The sequence below is a fragment of the Amaranthus tricolor genome, chromosome 13 (assembly GCF_026212465.1).
Source record: "Amaranthus tricolor cultivar Red isolate AtriRed21 chromosome 13, ASM2621246v1, whole genome shotgun sequence".
NCBI classification, from domain to species: Eukaryota; Viridiplantae; Streptophyta; class Magnoliopsida; order Caryophyllales; family Amaranthaceae; genus Amaranthus; species Amaranthus tricolor.
In genome coordinates, this window is record NC_080059.1 from 15,612,200 (window position 1) to 15,619,293 (window position 7,094).

The following is a 7,094-nucleotide window of genomic DNA, read 5'->3' on the forward strand; positions in this document are numbered from 1 at the left end:
CTTATCAAACAACAGTTCCCCCCCCCCCCCCCCCCCCCCCCCCCCCCCCCCCCTCTTGTTGTTGTTCACCATCTCTAATAGTTTCTACAATTGGTATCAGAGCCGTGTTCCTCATTTGATCAGAATCCCTGAGAGCAATATCCTGGTTCTTAGAGATGTCGAATATGAATGAACGAATGGAAGAAGGGTACTCTACTCAAAGGCCACCTATGTTCGATGGAAAATTCTATACGTATTGGAAGAATAGGATGGAAATCTTCATCAAAGCCGAGCACTATCAGGTTTGGAGAGTTATCGAAATTGGAGATTTCGAGGTAACCACTACAAAACTTAATAACTAAATCATTCCTAAACCTATAACCGAATATGAAAAGGAAGATTTTCAGAAAATGGAGATGAATGCTCTTGCCATCAAATTGCTTCACTGTAGTCTTGGACCAAATGAACATAACCGCATTATGAGTTGTAAATCTGCAGATTTGGGATTTGCCAAAAGTTACCCACGAGGGAACAAGTGAAGTAAAACGCTCTAAGATAGACTTGTTGATGTCTAAATATGAACGGTTTGTTATGGAACCTAGAGAAAGCATCCAAGAGATGTTTACCAGGTTCACTAACATCACATATGAACTTGTCTCTCTTGGAAGACATATTCTCAATGATGAACAAGTCAGGAAAAATCTAAGGAGTCTCCCTGAAGATGAACGCTGGAGAGCCAAAGTCAACGCCATCCAGGAATCCAAAGATTTCACAAAATTCAATCTAGAAGAGCTGGCTGGTTCCCTTATTACTCACGAATTGCATTTACGAACAACGGACAGTTCCCGAAACAAGGGCTTGACTTTGATAGCAGCTGATCAAGAAGAGTCAGAATGTGATGAAGAGGAGGTTGGTATGTTGGTACGAAAATTCAAAAAATTCTTCAGGAACAACAGATATGCCAATCAAAGAAACAATAAAAAAAGAAGATTTGCGAATTCCAAATCTAACCATGAATGCCACAAATGTGAAATACCTAATCACTTCATCAAAGATTGCCTAATATGGAAAAATGAAAAGGGCAAGGGAAAGGAATGGGAAACTGGAAGACTACCAACGAAAGGAAATCTCAATAAAGGCGACTTTCGCAAAGCCATGATTGCTGCATGGGGAGAATCCGAAAGTGAAGCGTAGACAGAAATCCCTGAAGAGAAAGAAACAACCAATTTATGTCTCATGGCTTCACACGACAGCAAGAATGAGAAGTCAAAAGGAAAAGAGGTAATGTCTTCTAATTTATTTCCTAACCACCTGTTTAATTTGGATAAATATAAATTAGTTGAGTTGCTTATGGAGACACAAAAAAGTAATGATAAATGTCTCCAAATTGGAAACGACCTTAAGATTATTTAAGACCATGTTTCCTATTTAAACACTTTTAGATCCGATGTTCAAAATAGAATTTCTAATTTTCTAGATCAAAATATCATTTTAAAGGAATCATTTGAAAGAGCAAAATAGGAGAATATTATTCTTAATGCTGAATTGACCCAATATAAATTACTAGGCTTGAACAAGGACTTAAACGGCACACCCATTCATAATTTTTGTACTAATTTTCAAAAATTGAAAATCGACCTAGAATCCAACAAAGCCGAAAATGAAAAATTAAAACTTGAATTAAATTCAAAAGGAAAAGGGAAAATCAAAAATGTTCCCAAATGGATTCTAGATGCTAGAATTAAAAGTACTGAAGGCCTAGGTTACAATAAGAATAATAAAAAGAAAAAGGTCTATGTCGATATCCCAAGTAGTAAAGTCTTTACCTTTTGTGGAAAAACTGGACACCAAAAACTTCAATGTGCCAAAAGGGAACAGCATGATAATTCCAACAGAATCTATGTCGATCGTATTTGGATTAAGAAAGATGATTCATGTCAAATCGACAAGGAACCCAAGAAAGACTGGGTTCCTGATTCTAACAATTAAATTGTTTTGCACGCTCTAATGAGGGGGAACAACTCATGGTATCTCGACAGTGGGTGCTCCAAGCATATGACAGGTGATAGATCAAAATTTCTCTCACTAGAAACCTATGATGGAGGAACCGTGACTTTCGGTGACAACATGAAAGGCGAAATCATCGCCAAAGGAAAAGTAGGAAGGTCAAGTTCCCATGCAATTGATAATGTATATTTAGTCGAGAATTTAAAACATAATTTACTAAGTGTTTCTCAGTTTTGTGACAAAGGTAACTCTGTAAACTTCACTTCTGAAAAATGCATTATTTTTAGGAATGATACTGGAGACACTATTCTGGAAGGAATACGTAAGGGGAACACTTATTTTGTGGACATCCACACTGTTTCCTAATCGAGTCTATCTTGTCTCAGTGTCATAGAAGAAGACCCTCTTCTTTGGCATAAACGTCTAGGTCATGCTAGCTTTTCTTTGATTAATACTTTAAGAACAAAAGACCTAGTAAGAGGGTTGTCGTCCATTAGATACCTAAAGGATGAAATTTGCGATCATTGTGCCAAAGGAAAACATGTGAGGTCATCCTTTAAGCAAAAGAATGTGGTGACCACCTCAAAACCACTTGAATTAATCCATATGGATCTTTGTGGACCTATGAGAATTCAAAACCGTAGTGGCAAATGATATGTATTTGTTATTATTGATGATTACAGTAGATTTACATGGACTTTATTTTTAATAAGCAAAGATGAAGCTTTTAATGAGTTCCTTTCTTTTGCTAATAAAATAGAAAAATCTAGTAATAATCAACTTATTCACATAAGGTCAGATCATGGTAAAGAATTTGAAAATTCAAGCTTTATGAATTATTGCAATGAACATGGCATAAGTTATAATTTTTCCGCACCTAGAACACCACAACAAAATGGTGTGGTAGAAAGAAAAAATAGAACATTAGAAGAAATGGCTAGAACCTTGTTAATTGCTAGTGGTCTTCCTAGGAATTTTTGGGCCGAGGCTTTTAATACTGCATGCTATATTTTAAATCGTGTACTAATCAGACCTATCACTTCTAAGACGCCCTATGAATTGTTCAAAGGTGTAAAACTGAACATTTCCTTTTTTTCGTGTGTTTGGATGTAGATGCTTTGTTCATGTTAATGGAAAAAGAAACATAGGAAAGTTTGATGAAGGAAGTGATGAAGCAGTATTTCTTGGCTATTCATCTCATAGTAAAGCTTATAGAGTTTACAATAAGAGAACTATGTGTGTAAAAGAATTTGTTTACATTACCTTTGATGAAACTAACTTTATGACAAGTGAACATGATACAAATAATTTTAGAATAAGTCTTGCAAATTTGGAAGATGATGAAGATGTAACTAAAGAGCAAGATCAAAGAGCAATCAGAGAACAACTGATTCAAGAACAAATTGAAGTACCTAACCAAGCAGAACAACAAATAAATGAGGACTAGCAAGGTGTTCCCAATCCAACTGTTCCCAGAAATGAGCAAAATGATCCGGATGAAGCTGAGCAGAGTATCAATCAAGTCAGTGACCCTATTTCCAAAAACTGTTCCTACAAGAGAATTTGTGCCCAAACCATGGAAATATCAAAAATCTCATCCACTTGATTTGATAATCAGTGATTTAAATAAAGGCACACAAACCAGATTCCAAATGAGAAATTTCTGTGCACACTTTGCGTTCCTCTGAACATTGGAACCCGAAAATCACGAAGAAGCTTTAAAAGATTCTGAATGGGTTATTTCCATGCAAGATGAATTGAACGGATTTGAAAGAAACAAAGTGTGGCATTTAGAACCGAAACCAAAACACAAGAAGGTGATTGGACTAAAATGGGTATTTAGAAACAAATTGGATGAACATGAATCATAGTAAGAAATAAAGCAAGGCTCGTGGTTAAAAGGTATAATCAACAAGAAGGGATCGATTATACAGAGACATTTGCTCTGATAGCCAGGTTAGAGGCTATCAGAATTCTAATTTATTTTGCTGCTTTTATGAATTTTAAATTATATCAAATGGATGTAAAATGTGCTTTCTTGAATGGTTTTCTTGATGAAGAAGTCTTTGTGGAATAACCCCCTGGCTTTGAAAATCCTTCTTTTCTTGATCATGTCTATAAGCTTAATAAAACACTTTATGGGCTAAAATAAGCTCCTAGGCAATGGTATGAAAGATTATCAAAGTTTTTGATTGAAAATGATTTTATTAGAGGTAAAATTGACAAAACCTTATTTTTCAAGAATAACGGTTCTGATATTTTAGTTGTACAAATTTATGTTGATGATATTATTTTTGGTGCAACCAATGAATTGCTGTATATGTAAAGAATTTGCTAACCTTATGAGTAGTGAATTTAAGATGACTATGATGGAAGAATTAAATTTCTTCCTTGGCTTGCAAATTAAACAAACGGCTAATAGAATTTTTATTCATCAACAAAAATATATCAAAGAACTTCTAAAGAAATATGGTTTAAATAATGCTAAAACAAACCACACACCCATGGCCACAAACGTTAGATAGATGAAGATACAAATGGTATTGTTGTTGATCAAACTATATATAGAGGCATGATTGGATCTTTATTATATCTAACCGCTAGTAGACCCAATATTGAATTTAGTGTTGGTTTGTGTGCTAGCTTTCAATCAAATCCCAAAGAATCACATTATACCGCAGTGAAAAGAATTCTGAGATATTTGAAGAGAACAGATGACTTGTCCCTATTTTATCCAAAAAGTGATGTCTATGATTTGAAAGGCTATAATGATGCAAATTATGCCGGAGATCTTGTAAACAGAAAAGGCACCTCGGGTATGGTACAATTTCTTGGCTCTTGTTTAGTGTCATGGTGTTCCAAGAAACAAAATACCGTTGCATTATCCACTGCGGAAGTAGAATATGTGGCAACAACAGCTTGTTGTTCCCAAATGCTTTGGATTAACAGCTAAGAAACTTTGGTATTAACTTTGAATGTGTTCCTATTTATTGTGATAATACTAGTGCCATGCATATCTAAAGATCCCGTGCATCATTCTAGAGTTAAACATATTCATATAAGACATCATTTTCTCAAGGATAATGTGGAAAATAAAAATATAATTGTTAAGCATGTTGATACAAGGGAACAAATAGCAGGCATTATGACTAAACCACTTCCAAGGGAACAACATGAAAAGATGAGGTTGGAACTTAGCATGATCAAGCTCCAATAAAGTTTGTGTCAAGCATTCTCCTCAAAAGCAAAATAAAAATTAGAAGGTTGATTCATCCACAAAAATCCTGATTAAGAAATTAATCATTGTAATGCTCAAGTGTGGAGCTATTTAAAGTATGTGCTATGATTGCTTTCATGAATGCATGTTTAAATTAATCAAACCATAGCAGCATTTATTCGTTTTATATGTGATAGTCCTCATATTAAAAAAAATGAGGATATCTTCATTTATTATCTCAAAATTTATTCCTAGCATTATTAATCTTTATAGATGGTCAACATAAAATATTTATTAATGGGAGTCGGATTGAAAAACCGTTACTAACCGCCAATTCCATGAACCTACCCACTAACTATTCATATCCACCTTGTTCACACATAACATTAATTAAATTAATTACAATTCAACCCTTAAGTAACCGTCCTTTCACACCCTATAACTTTTCTCACTTACACCCTCATGTCATATCACTCACTCACAACCCTTACATCACTTTACTCACTTAGCACCATCAAACCGTCACTCTCATTCATCTCCTTCAGCACATCTTCTTCACATTCTTTACCCACCATGAAAACTCCAAAAGCCAACTCCTTATCCAAGAAAACAAACAAGAAGACGCCAAAAGTAACCGAATCTAAGCCATTAAAGGTTTTACATCCTTCCCCATTGATTACTACACCACCATCCTCTTCATTAGAACCCAAACAATCTGACCCACCTAGCTCTTCAACCATGCATGGTGGTTCAAAATGCCAAAACACAACAACCAAAAAGGGATCATCATCCAGACCATCAAAGAAAATCAACACTTTTGATTCCAACATTGCAAAAGAAGTGTCAGTAGGTTTTGGTCTTGACAAATACTGGTATGACTCTACTCCCTTTCCTCAATTACACGCCATTATTAAAAATCAACATTGGGAAACCCTAATGACTGATTTTTTCTGTAACCCAATCTATCCCAACCTAATGCATGAGTTTATTTCTAACTTTTCAATTGATAATGGAGTATGTTCAAGTGTTGTAAAGGATATTAAAATCGAGTTTAATTGTATGATGCTTGGTGAGTGGTTTGGAGTTCCTGCTGTAGGTTTTGATACGTACCATGTTGGTTCTAAGATCGTTTTCCCAGGGATTAATGAAAAAAAGTGTTTAAATTTTTGGGGATTAATGAAAAGAAAGGCAGAATTAGTCACAACACATTGTCTCCTCTTCACAAAGTGCTTTATTATATAGCCCGATGATTTATTTACCATGCAATTCCAAGCGTAGTGAAGTAAATCTTCGTAATGCAACCTTAATCTATTGTTTAGCCAATCACATCAAAATTAATTTTCCTTCTTTGATGATTTCACATTTAGCTGATTGCATTGAAAAAAAATTTATGGTAGGATATGGAGGATTGTTGACATGGATTTTTAAGAAATCTGGAGTCCCGTTGGAAGACCTATAGTTCCCTATGAGTGCTAACAACAAAATAGGTGTAAAATGTCTCACCAACTTGCACCTTAAAGTATCAAATAAAAGGATTCTAGAGGAAGCCTCCAATGAGGATGTAGAGGAAGAAAATCCAGATGAAGAAAAAGATGAATGAGAAGAAAAAGAAAAAGAAAAAGAGGATCAGAAAACTAATGAGGAGGATCCGGAGCCTTTTCCCACTGCCACCAATGAAGAGGCAGAAGTTGGTTCTAAAGGGGAACAGGGGGAAGCTTTGAGTAAGGGGGAAACTTCAAAACAAGAGGAAGGTGAGGAACTTAATAATAATGATTCTGGTGATGAGGAAGTCAGGATGCCAATAAAGAAGAAGCTCTTAGTGACACCGAGAAAAAGTATTAGGTTCTAAAGAAAAACGTCCGGCAGTCAGTTTAGATGATGACTCCTCTAC